Genomic DNA, 12,779 nt, shown 5'->3' on the forward strand with positions numbered 1-12,779 from the left:
CAGTCATAAATACTTTAATCACGGATCCAAACTTCAGGAGTTCCTGGAAAACAGGATTTAGTCATTGTTTTTTCCAGTATTTATACAGTCACCTGCTTTAATCTCTCTTCCTCTTATTCCCCGGGATGATGTTTGAATTCTGTCACTGACCCAGTGATTTTTTCACTTGGTCTTCCAAAATCTCGATGTCAGTGTTCAATTGTGAAATAGAATTGTACCCATCTCTTCCAGTATCAAGAGTCTCTCAGTGTGAGTGGCCTCTTCCCCCAAATGTCTTCCTCAGTCGCAGAAACAAAACTCTGTTCTTGTGTTAAAATCTTTGCAGCTGTTCAACGATACAGGGAGAGACTATTTTAAACTACAATTCTAGAACAAAGACAGATTTCGCCCTGTTATGACGGAAGTGCGTAATCGCACAGATCAGTTTCAACGAAATAAGGCGCTGCTGGGATGATGAACCCAGGAGCTCCTCTCCACAAGGCAAGTGCTTTATCAGCTAAACCAGTAAGACTAATGATGCTCAGTTGAGCACATGGAAATACTGGAAATAATTCGCAGATCTGGCAGTATCTGTGAAACGAGGAATAGTTTACATTTCAGACAGCGACCCTTCACCAGAACGACCTGAAACGTGAATCTGTTTCTCTCTCCACAGATGCTGTCAGATCTGCTGAATATTTCCAGCGTTTTCTGTCTTTGTTTCAGATTTCCAGCATCCACAGTATTTTGCTTTTGGACCAAAGGACAATGTGTTGCCTTTCCTGCACTGAGGGTTATTGCAGGTCTCTCTGGCTGTGATTATCATTGATTATCCATCTCTGGGCTCTTTATGATTCCGTGAGTTTGCCATAATTTGGGAGTGAGCGCCAGACAAAAAGACGTAGTTAGCTGATTTCTCTGTAAACTTTTCGAATCTCTGCCTTTTCCGGACCTATAACAAATTCATAAATGAGGGAATCACACACATCACTCCCTGAAACTCCCCCGCCAAACATTGAGCGGTTTATCGTGAGGTGGTTCCATTTACTGTATTCAGACACACACCTGGTATCAAAGTAGCCGTGTTCGGGATGTGACTCACACACACAGTTTTATGCTTGGATGTCGGATATGCTGCGATATGAGGTGATGCTCTTTCCATAGAAACATAGAAAATAAGAGCAGGTGTAGGCCATTCGGCCCTTCTAAAAAGCAGGTCTACAGACCAATGAAGGCTGAGCTTTCATAAAAAACGCCATGAACTGAAGAACAGATGTTGGGTGGAAAGAGCTCAGGAAATACAACAACTCACCAGCAGTCAGGCATGTGAGGATTCTTCAGTGCAGTCAAGACCATTTACAGCTCAAGCACAAAAGTACCTACCCCACTGAGAACTCAGAATGTAGTGGTGCTTATTAAGCCCAGTGGAAGTAGCACTCGCTGGAAGGAACATGTCCAGGCTCCCCTCAACTGAGACTCAGTCCTCGACATGAGTGCCCACGACCACATTCCACAGCATGCTACCCACCACCAGCTCAGCACAATCCCAGCCCGACATGAGGTTGGAAAGGCCATCCGACAGCTAAGAACCATCAAGGCCAGTGGCGCAGATGGAACCCCACCAAAACAGTGAAATACGGTGGAGAAATACTCTTAAAACAAATACATTACCACATCTCCCTCATCTGGAGGGAGGAGAGCATGTCAGGGGATCTCTGAGATGCCGCAATTGTGACCGCCTCCAAAAAAGGAGACCAGACTGACTGTGGTAACTATAGAGGGGTATCTCTGCCGTCTGCCACAGGGACGGTCGCTGCAAGAGTCCTCCTCAATTGCCCTCTCTCCATGCCTGAATAACTCCTACCAGAGTCACAATGCGGATCTTGTCCATCATGCGGCACTGTGGAAATGATCTTCACAGGAAGACAAGACCAAGGAAATGCAAAGAACAGCAGCAACCTCTATTCATGGCCTTTTTTGACCCCACAAAGGCTTTCAACTCTATCAACCGGGAGGGGCTGTGGAGCATCCTCCTCAAATTTGGCTGCCCACAGAAATTAGTCACCATCCTCCACCTGCTGCAGGATGACATGGAGGCCGTGATCCTTACCAAGGGATCTGCTGCAGACCCACACTAGGGAAAACTGGGGTCAAGCAAGTCTGTGTCATCGCACCAATGCTCTTTTCAACTTTCCTCGCTGCAACACCCCCAACCCATGTAAGATTTTGGGGGTTTGGGGGCCACAGATACCAGAATAGACAGTCAACTAGTCAGAAGTAATCTTAAGATAGTTTATTAAGAAGGAACTGTTTAGGTATGATATGTTAAGTAATTGGACAGAAAAAGCTCTATAATAGCCTGTGATAGCAGCATTCTGCCTTCTAGTCAAAGCGTTAGGGAACTCTTCCCTCAATATCTCCATCTTCCTCCTCCTCCTCTGGTCCATCTTCCATCTGAAGAAGGCAGCAACCCAATCAGCACCTCACCAGCACCGTTTATGGGGGGCTAGTAGCTTACCACTTGTCCGTCGTCTATCTAACTATTTTGACCAATGGATACAGGACAGGTAATCAAAACGTTAGGATGGATAACACCCCACCCCATCCCCACCTCACCCCACCCCGTGCATCACCCTGCTCAAGGTCAGCTTTTTAGTTTACATCTTGCTGAGGGTCATATCCTGTCCCTTTCTAAGCGCTCACATAGATAAACGGATGTACCAGATGCCATTCTATCAGCCTAGGAATGTCAACATGGCAGCCTGAAGACTGTCTGGAGGTTAAATTGTTTAAAAATTCTCCTTCCAGTGCGAGAATCAAGGCTGTTTTGCGATTCCCATAAAATGCAGAAAATACCCGCTTATTAAAGACCCCAATGTCTTTCACCCACCTCCATGAAGCTGCGGACCGGAGTGGGGCTACCCTATAGGACGAGTGGGAAACTACTCAACCTGCGTCACCTCCATTTCGGAACCGAGATCACCCCAGCCTCTGTCAGCGAGCTGCAGTCCGCTGATGATGCTTGTGTATGCGCATACTCACAGGCTGATATCCAAACTATCACTAACACGTTCAAGGAGGCGTATGAAATAATAAGACATGGGCTATGGTCCCAAAAGTTAAAGGTCCTCTACTAGCCTGCTCCCGATGCAAACGTTGCCTCCCGACTGTCGAGATCCATGGCGAACCATTGGACAATGTGGATCATTTCTCACACCTTGGGAGCCTCGTCTCAGTGAGGGAAGATATCTATAATGAAACGAAACATCGCCTCCAGTTTGCCAGTGCAGCCTTCGGCCGACTGTTTAAAGGAATGTTTGATGACAAGGACCTCAAACCCGGCCCCCAGCTCCTGGTCTACAGCGCTGCAGTGCTACCTGCCCCCTGTATGCATCAGAGACATGGACAACGTACAGCAGACACCTTAAATCCCTGGAGAAATATCACCAGCGGCGCCTCCACAAAATCCTGCTAATTCAATGGCAGGAGAGTTGCTCCAATATCAGTGTCTCCTCTCAGGCCAACATCCCCAGTATCGAGGCACTGGTTATGGTTAATCAGCCACGTTGGCCGGACCACATCATCCGCATTCCTGACACAAAACTCCCAAAACAAGCTCTCTACTCCGAGCTTCGTCACGGCAAGCGGTTACCAGGAGGGCAGAGGAAACGTTTCAGTGACGTCCTCAAACCCTCCCTGATAAAATACAACATCCCCACCGATTTGTGGGAATCTCTTGCTCGAGACGCCCAAACTGGAGAAGAAGCATCCGCGAAGGTGCCAACCATTTGGAACGTCTCCGACAGGCCCAGGTGGAGGCCCAGCGCAAACAGCGGAAGGAGCGGAGCAAAATCCGAGCATCCCACCCACCCGCCTCCTCAAACACTACCTGCCCCAACCTGTGGCAGAGTGTGCGGAGCCAACATTGGGCTCTTTACTCACCTCAGAACCCACACCCCAGAGTGGAAGAGAGTCATCCTCAGTCAGGAGGCACTGCCTAAGACAGGAGAGTAAATTCTCCTGTGAGTGTCTCTGGGTGATGAGCTAATGGTGCTCGGAGCTCTCAGCTTTTACTCATTGACCTTTAGAAGGGTTGATCCAGCTTTCATGCTGACTTGTCTCTGGTGTCGTTTTACACAAATTCTTCACCCGATTTTCTGCTGCCTAATGAATCTCTCTCAACCGAGTTCTCAGTTATAGCTTGACTTTTTCTCACGGGATTTCAATCGCCATGTTTTTGAATAATTTTGTTAAAGGATTTGCCCACAGCCAACTTCCAGGAGCAGCAATGTGATAAATACGAAGTAATTTGTTTTGAAGTGATGTTAATTGAGGGACATATGTTGGCTCTGGCTCCCTGGAATAACTCCCCCGCCCCTCTCCAAGATTGTGCAAGGTATCTGTTACCTGAGGAGGCAGATGGCACCTTAGTTTGTCATATCATCTAAAAGCTGGCACCCCTAATAGTAAAGAATTCCCACAGTACTGCACTGGAGAGTCAGACTGACTTACTGCTCAGGTTTTGAACACACATCCTCCTGCTATGTAAAAGCAAGAGACCTTTTGACTGAGCCGTAGCTCACAGCAGAGAATAAAGCCGGCAGACAGTGTACTCTGTAAGGAGAGACAGAACTAGATTGCTCATTGGAGGAGTGTTCCTGGGTTTGAGAGCTAGACATTCGTCATTGAAAAAGATGGACTTTTCTTTATCATGGCAGGGAGAGAGAGTGTAGCAGGAATTTCGATTCCCAGTGTTACCTTTGGATTAAGGATTGGATATGATAAGCCGCCAGAGGCCAACAGGATTTAATGATGACAACTTTATCAGTCAGATTCACACATGAAGAAATCAGACATATTCTGTGGTGTGTGAGTATTATTGGTGCCTATATCACATTTCCACTGGCTGGAAGATATTATGTTTTATCATCACAGTCAGGTGATTTAGTAAAGATAGAACCTGGAGTTTTTCAGTGTTCCCAACTCCCTGAGCTTCTAGAAGAGGTAAAATATGTAACACAATATCCTCTAATATCCCACAGATGGGGAGTAAGGATATATGACAATATCCAGCAATAAAGCACATTAGAAACCAAGACCCTATCTTCCCCTCTCAGAGGGATGTGAACAATCCAGCCAAACTATTGACAACAAGAGAAGAGGAGTTTTACCCAGAGTCCTGGGGTCAATATTAGTCCCTCAAACAGAATCTCTGAAACAGGTTATTCAGTCATTGATCAGGTTGCAGTCTGTGGGATCTTTCTGCGTGCATTCAAACAAAAACCTCACTTAAAAAGCCACGGCCCCTTCCCACCCCACCCCCTCCTGCCATTGGCCGTGAGGTTTTGTGTCTTCTTGAGGTTGCAAAATGTGCTGAAGAAATTCAAGTTCCTCCCCGCTCACGCAATCCCTCCAGTTTCCTCTGTTCCTTCAGCTCTCACCCCCCTCTCCCACCTCCTACTGTCTCCCTCCCATCCTCTACCCTTTTCTCCCTCCCTCCCTCTATTTCATGTTCTTTCCCTCCCTCTCCTCCTCCTTCTCAGCATCTCTCTCCTCCTTCTTTCCTCTCTCTCCACCTCCCTCGCTCTCTTTCTCTTGTTGTGAAAGTCAACTTACCTTGACGTTGAGAGCAGAGGTCTGGAACTTCAAATCCCGACAAGCCTCGCAATTGAGGCAATTGACGCTTTTTCAGTCCTTTAGGCTGAGGACTGGCCCAGCGCCCCTGTGCATAAAGAAAACAAAGGGGCGAAAACCCGGGTCATGTGGCCAGGAGCATCAAAAACATTGGAGATAAAGTGTTCCAGGCAAGTAACAGTGAGAGGGGAAAGGGAGATTACCCCAAAGGAAGAAATATCCCACAGGGAGAGGGACAGGGAGAGATATCATAGGGAGAGGGACAGGGAGAGATCCCAAAGGGAGAGAGGCAGGGAGAGATCCCAAAGGAAGAGGGACAGGGAGAGATTCCATAGGGAGAGGAGCAGGGACAGATCCCGTAAGGTGTGGGGCAGGGAGTAGTCCCAAAGAGAGAAGGGCAGGGAGAGGCCCCAAAGGGAGAGGCCCAAAGGGAGAGAGACAGGGAGAGGTATCAAAGGGAGAGGGACAAGGAGAGGCCCCAAAGGGAGAAGGACACAGAGAGATCCCATAGGAAAAGAGACAGGGAGCGATCCCACAGGGAGAGGCCCCAAATGGGGAGCGGCAGGGAGAGATCCCATAGGGAGAGGAGCAGGGAGAGATCCCAAAGAGAGAGGGTCAGGGAGAGGCCCCAAAGGGAGAGGGGCAGGGAGAGGTATCAAAGGGAGAGGGACAGGGAGAGGCCCCCAAGGGAGTGGGGCACGGAGAGGCCCAAAGGCAGAGGGACACAGAGAGATCGCATAGGAAAAGAGAGAGGGAGAGATCCCAAAGGGAGAGAGGCAGGGAGTGTTCCCATGGGGAGAGGGGCAGGATGAGACCCCAAAGGGAGAGGAGCAGGGAGAGATCCCGTAAGGCGTGGGTCAGGGAGAGGTACCAAAGAGAGAGAGGGGCATGGAGAGGTCCCAAATGGAGAGGGGCAGGGAGAGGTATCAAAGGGAGAGGGACAGAGAGAGGCCCCAAAGGGAGAGGGACACAGAGAGATCCCATAGGAAAAGAGACAGGGAGAGATCCCAAAGGGAGAGGGACAGGGAGAGGTTCCATAGGGAGAGGAGCAGGGAGAGATCCCGTTGGGAAAAGGGCAGGTAGTGGTCCCAAAGAAAGAGGGATAGGGAGAGACCCCAAAGGGAGAGGGGCAGGGAGAGGCCCCAAAGGGTGAGGGGCAGGGAGAGATCCTATAGGAAGAGGAGCAGGGAGAGATCCCAAAGGAAGTGGGGCAGGGAGAGGCCCCAAAGGGAAGAGAAGCAGGGAGAGACTCCATAAGGAGAGGAGCAGGGAGAGATCCCAGAGGGAGAGTGGCAGGGAGTGATCCCAAAGGGAGAGGGGCAGGGAGAGACTCCATAGGGACAGGGGCAGGGAGAGATCCCAAAGGGAGAGAGGCAGTGAGAGACTCCATAAGGAGAGGAGCAGGGAGAGATCCAGTAGTGAGAGGGGCAGGAAGTGGTCCCAAAGGGAGAGGTGCAGGGAGAGGCCCCAAAGGGAGAGGGGCAGGGAGAGGCCCCAAAGGGAGAGGGGCAGGGAGAGGCCCCAAAGGAAGAGGGGCAGGGAGAAGCCCCAAAGGGAGAGGGGCAGGGAGAGGCCCCAAAGGGTGAGGGGCAGGGAGAGACTCCATAGGAGAGGAGCAGGGAGAGATCCCATAGGGAGAGGGGCAGGGAGAGATCCTATAGGAAGAGGAGCAGGGAGAGATCCCAAAGGAAGTGGGGCAGGGAGAGGCCCCAAAGAGAGAGGGGCAGGGAGAGGCCCCAAAGGGAGAGGGGCAGGGAGAAGCCCCAAAGGGAGAGGGGCAGGGAGAGGCCACAAAGGGAGAGGGGCAGGGAGAGGCCACAAAGGGAGAGGGGCACAGAGAGATCCAATAGGGAGAGGGTTAGGGAAATATCCCATAGGGATATCCCAAAAGGAAAGAGGCAGGAAGAGATCCCAAAGGGAGATGGGACAGGGTGAGCTATGAAATGGAGAGTCCCAGACAGGGAGAGGAAGAGGCCGCAGTTAAATTGAAAAAGGTCTGCCATCAGTGAAGAGGGCTCAAGAGAAGGCCTGAATTTCCAAGAAGGCAGTGGAAGTTTGCTGACTCCAAGCTTCGGGCCTTTGGGGCGAAGGTTCCCCTTTGGAGCAGTGGAGTTCTGTTCACTGCGGCTGAAGCTGTGCTGGGGAGATGCTTCTTGAGAGCAGATTCGGTAGATCAGTAAACAGAATCTCGGGAGACCAAATTGAAAACCGGAAAGTTTCGCAATCATTTCATCCCTCCGAGTTGGTGTAAGATCTTCGAAGGTGAAGGCTGGAATCCCTCGTGAGAGAGGCAGAGTTTCAGTGAGATTGATTGACTCACAGTTTTTCCTCATGTCTGAGTGGGTTGTTGTGAAATCCATGGATTCTGTCTTGGTCGCCATTTATTTTGTATTGTGCATTCAACCTCAATTTGGCTGTTATTTCACGTGTACCTCACATTAATCCTGAATGGACGACAAATATCCCCGTGGAATCCTGTGGCTTTATTCACTGAGCAAGTGTCATGAATCACACACTTTATTCACATTAATAAAAAAACCTTATTGATCCCTAGCCTGATCTGACCAAAAACTTGTTGGGGGAGGGGTTGTCCGGACAAAGATCATGACTGTCTCTGATTCGTTTTCCTGGGATCTGTCTTCTCCCCAGGTTCCCACTGACCCCGGGCTCGGGGACTCTCAGGCCGGGCCGGGCTCTTTAACCGGCTCCATTCACTTTGGCAATCTCCACCTATCACTGGCCCTCTATCCAGCTCTACTTGCACACCCCCGCCCCCCCCCCCCCCCCCCGCCTTAAACCAGCTTATATTTCACCTCTCTTCTATTTTTCCTTAGTTCTGTTGAAGAGTCGTATGCATTCGAAACGTTAACTGTGTTCCTCTCCGCAGATGCTGTCAGACCTGCTGAGTTTTTCCAGGTATTTTTATTTTTGTTTTTGCACAGGAAAAGTGATTTCATTTCCACAAAAACATCCGCTCCCTCTAAAATCCCCAAACAGAAATTCAGACTCACCATCAATGTGAAGAGGGGGTGTCGGACTGCGGTTTCCGCTCCTGCTGTTTAATGCAGATTTCATAACTGTGCACAGTGAGCAGAAAGAAATTGCTGTTGTTTGTAAACATTTCTTACTGAACTCACTGTCATTCTGCTTTAACAGGACGAGTTTGAATCTCCTGATGTATTGGAAAAGTAAAGTTGGGTGATTATAGTTTACATAATAAAAGATGAATATAATGTTGTTAACACTGCGGTCTAACCAACTGAACTCAGCGGCTGTATAGACGGAGGCGGCTGGGGTTAATGGACAGATTTTGTTTTACTTCTCATACTGGGGAACAGAGCAATTGCAAAAAGAATGGCCACACCACGTTGCTCCGACATAAAACTGTGCAAACTAAAAGCTAAGCGGGTGATTCGGAAGTCGCCGGAGAAGAGGACTTTAATCCATCGAAATTGCAATTGAAATTAAGCTGTTCGCCAACATCCCCGCACAATGATTACAGATATAAAAGCCCGCCACTTGAGCAGTAAAGCTTTTTGAGCCTGACGTGATTTGAACACGCAACCTTCTGATCTGGAGTCAGACGCGCTACCGTTGCGCCACAAGCCCATCCGTTAAATATGGTATTTTACTGCTCCTAGATTCGCTTCTTTACACCTTGATTATACACAGGGGATTGGAATTTTGCTTAATCCCCATTTTCCCTCCGTTCTGTCAGGTCAGTGATTAATTTAAACTGTTTTCTAGGCTGTCTGCTGTTTAAGTATTTCCCAGACATTACTTATACTTTTTGCTTCTAACTTCTGCTTGATACAAAGTGCCCCAGAATATATGAAGGACAAATGCAGAACTCCGCCAACTCCGAGTGACCTCGAAACAGCAACCTTGAATTTAATCGCTGAATCCACAAACCAATACCGACGCTCACACTGCTGCTGCATTGAGCTTGTGTCAGAAACCCTGAACTCGGGTGTCACTGAGTGACGGCAACGTTTGAGGCCAATGCCGCGCACGCGCATGGATGCGCGTCCGCCATCTTTATTGGGGGCAATGTGCAACAAGGCGCATGCGCAGTCATCGCTGACCCTGGATTACAAAATTCACGCTTTTCACAACCACTCCATCCGCAGCTCAGCACAAACCTCACAGACAGGGCTAGAAAGAGCAAATGGGACCCACTCTGTTCCCCCATTCTCACCCCACCACCCAATTAAAATGACATGGTGGCGCCTTTTTAAAAAATATATCAAAGGATGAAATGTCGAAAGTAATTTCTGGCAGGAGAGAGAAAGTGGGAGAGTCAGGGAAATAACCGCGGCCCCAGTGCCGGCCCGCCGCGAGGCTCAGGAAGCACGGAATTGTTTGAAGTTTCCGGCCAACAGTTTCATTAGTTCAGAAAGATGTGAAAGATATTTTCCGTGTGAAATATTTCCAGACCATGTCCCACATGATTCTCGTCAGCATGAAAATTCACCGCGGAAATAGCGAAAGATACACACATTTGATCAGGTCATGATTTACATCACTCACACCTTAAACATGAGGTCCCTGGTGAAATCACGATGACTTGGAATTTCTCCGAAAATGTCAGTTGACCTCAGGGACTGGCAGAATTGCATTACCCACGTGATTGGCGAAGCGCAACCACAGGCCCAGCTGGCGAGTGGCGCAAACTGATATCACTGCTTCTGATCTTCGCCAGAACAGAGTTAGATGTAACATTGTTTAGCAAACAAATCGAGAGATGTAACAAACTTATTTATTCCAAAATTCATTCCATTCCGCTTTAATACTGGGTGGCTTTAATTCTTATTCCACATTCCATTCTGGGAATTGCAACACTCTTTATTAAAATATGCTTTTTATGTCATTTCATGTGTTAATTCCTAAGAGCCCTTTAATGTTTGGAAGAACAATCAGAACCTTCAGCTGCCAAGTAAGAACGTGGTTTTCAGGGAGTTCCACCAGATTTCCGTTTAAAAGGATCATGACAGGACTCAAGCCTGCAATCTTCTGAGACCTTAATCAACACCGAAGTCAGATATAGTCATACTCATGGAATGATACCTGACAGATCATGTCGCGGAGGTGGCGGCACAGTGTCAACGTCCATCACCAAAAGTGGCTCGGAACGACCAGCACAGGGCGAGCTGGCCGAGTCCAAAAGGGCATCATGTTGACATTCACCATACAAGTATAGTCTATCTACAGGCCCCCATTTATCCATTCAACATGTTGCCCCTTAAAATAACTCTAGTAAATGGGTTAAACATAATTTCCCTTTCACAAAACCATGCTGACTCTTCCCGATTACCTTCAAAGAGCGTATTTAATAGTATTGGCAGGAGTGACTACCACACAGTCCTTGTGGAGACAAAGTCCCATCTTCACATTGAGGATGTGCTTCATTGTGCTAGGTGGCACTAACACCGTGCTAAATGGGATCAATTTTGAACAGATGTAGCAACTCAAAATTGGGCATCATCAAGGCGCTGTGGGCCAACAGCAGTGGCAGAATTGTACTAGAACACAATTTGAAATTTCATGGCTCAGCATACCCACCCCCCACCACTACCACCACTCCCCCCCACCCCACCCCACCGACTCTGCCATTGCCATCAAGCCAGGGGATCAAACTTAGTTCAATAAAGAGTGAGGAGGGCAAGCCAGGAGCAGTACCAAGCATACCTAAAAATGAGGTGTCAACCTGGTGAAGCTATAATACAGAGCTACCTGGTGCCAAACAGCAAAGGCAGCAAGTGATAGGCAGAACTAAGCGGTTCCACAACCAACAGATCAGATCCATGCCCTGCAGTCCTGCCATATGCAGTCATGAATAGTGGTGGACAATTAAACAACTCACTGGAGGAGGAGGCACCACAAATATCCCCATCCTCAATGCTAGAGGAGCCCAGCATATCATTGCAAATGACAATACAGACGCATTCACAAAAATCATCAACCAGACTGCCAAGAGGATGATCCATCTCGACCACCTTCTGAGGGCCCCAGCAACACAGATGCCAGTTCTTAGTCAATTTGATTCACTTCACATAATATCAGGAAATGGCTGAAAGCACTGGACACTGCAAATGCAATGGCCCCTAAAGACATTCTGGAAATAGTACTGAAAATTTGTGTTCCAGAACTTGATGTGCCCCTAGCCAAGCTGTTCATGTACAGCTACAACACTGGCATCTACCCGGATACATGGAACATTTCTAAGGTATGTACTGCACACATAAAGCAGGACAAATCCAACCCGGCCAATTAACACCCCATCAATCCATTCTCCATCACCAATAAAGTAATGGAAGAGGTCATCAACAGTGCGATCAAGCGGCACTTGCTTAGCAATAATCTACTCATTGATGGCATGCCTGGGTTCTGCCAGGGACACCGAGCTTCTGATATCATTATAGCTTTGGTTCAAAAATGGACAAAAGAACTGAACTCCAGAGGTAAGGAGAGATTGACTGCCCTTTGCATCAAGGTCACATTTGAGTGAGTGTGACATCAAGGATCCCTAGCAAAGCTGGAGGCAATAGGAATCAGGGGGAAATCTCTCCACTGGTTGCAGTCTAATCTAGCACAAAGGAAGATGATTGTGGTTATTGGAGGCCAATCCTCTCAGTTCCAGGACATCACTGCAGGACTTCGTCAGGGCAGTGGCCTAGTCCAACCATCTTCAGCTGCTTCATCCATGATGTTTCTCCCACCATAAGGTCAGTAGTGGGCATGTTCGCTGATGATTGCACAATGTTCAGCACCATTTATGACACTTCACTTCACTTACTCCTTTTCCTGTTTAAATATCTGTAGAAACTCTTGCTATCCATTTATACATTTCTAGCTAGATTGCTCTCATTCCCTAATTTCTATCTTCTGATTAACCTATTAGTAATTCTCTGCCTTCACTATATTTCGGACCAATCTTCTGGCCTGCCATTCATTTAAAAAAAGAGCGTGAACAGCAGCGAGACTTCATTTTAAAAAGAGCGCACAGAGTGGGGAGACTTCATTTTAAAAATAGCAGAGAGCGGGGAGACTTCATCGAAAAAAGAGCATGTAGAGTGGAGAGAGTTCGTTTAAAATAGAGCAAGGATACTTCATTTAAAAAAAAACAAGGAGAGTTCCTTTAAAAAGAGCACGGAGAGCAGGGAGAC

The 12,779-nt window shown here is 48.1% G+C and overlaps 1 protein-coding gene and 1 non-coding gene across 2 annotated transcripts in view; both read right to left on the minus strand.

The window, feature by feature from the left end:
* LOC144670420 (histone H2B-like) overlaps nucleotides 1-12,779 on the minus strand; it is a 528,756-nt gene that overhangs the window by 71,791 nt on the left and 444,186 nt on the right. The window lies entirely within an intron of this gene.
* On the minus strand, nucleotides 9,151-9,222 carry trnaw-cca (transfer RNA tryptophan (anticodon CCA)). The gene has a single exon. It is a non-coding gene; the product is annotated as a tRNA-Trp (tRNA).

This window comes from Cetorhinus maximus, chromosome 31 (assembly GCF_964194155.1).
Source record: "Cetorhinus maximus chromosome 31, sCetMax3.hap1.1, whole genome shotgun sequence".
NCBI classification, from domain to species: domain Eukaryota; kingdom Metazoa; phylum Chordata; class Chondrichthyes; order Lamniformes; family Cetorhinidae; genus Cetorhinus; species Cetorhinus maximus.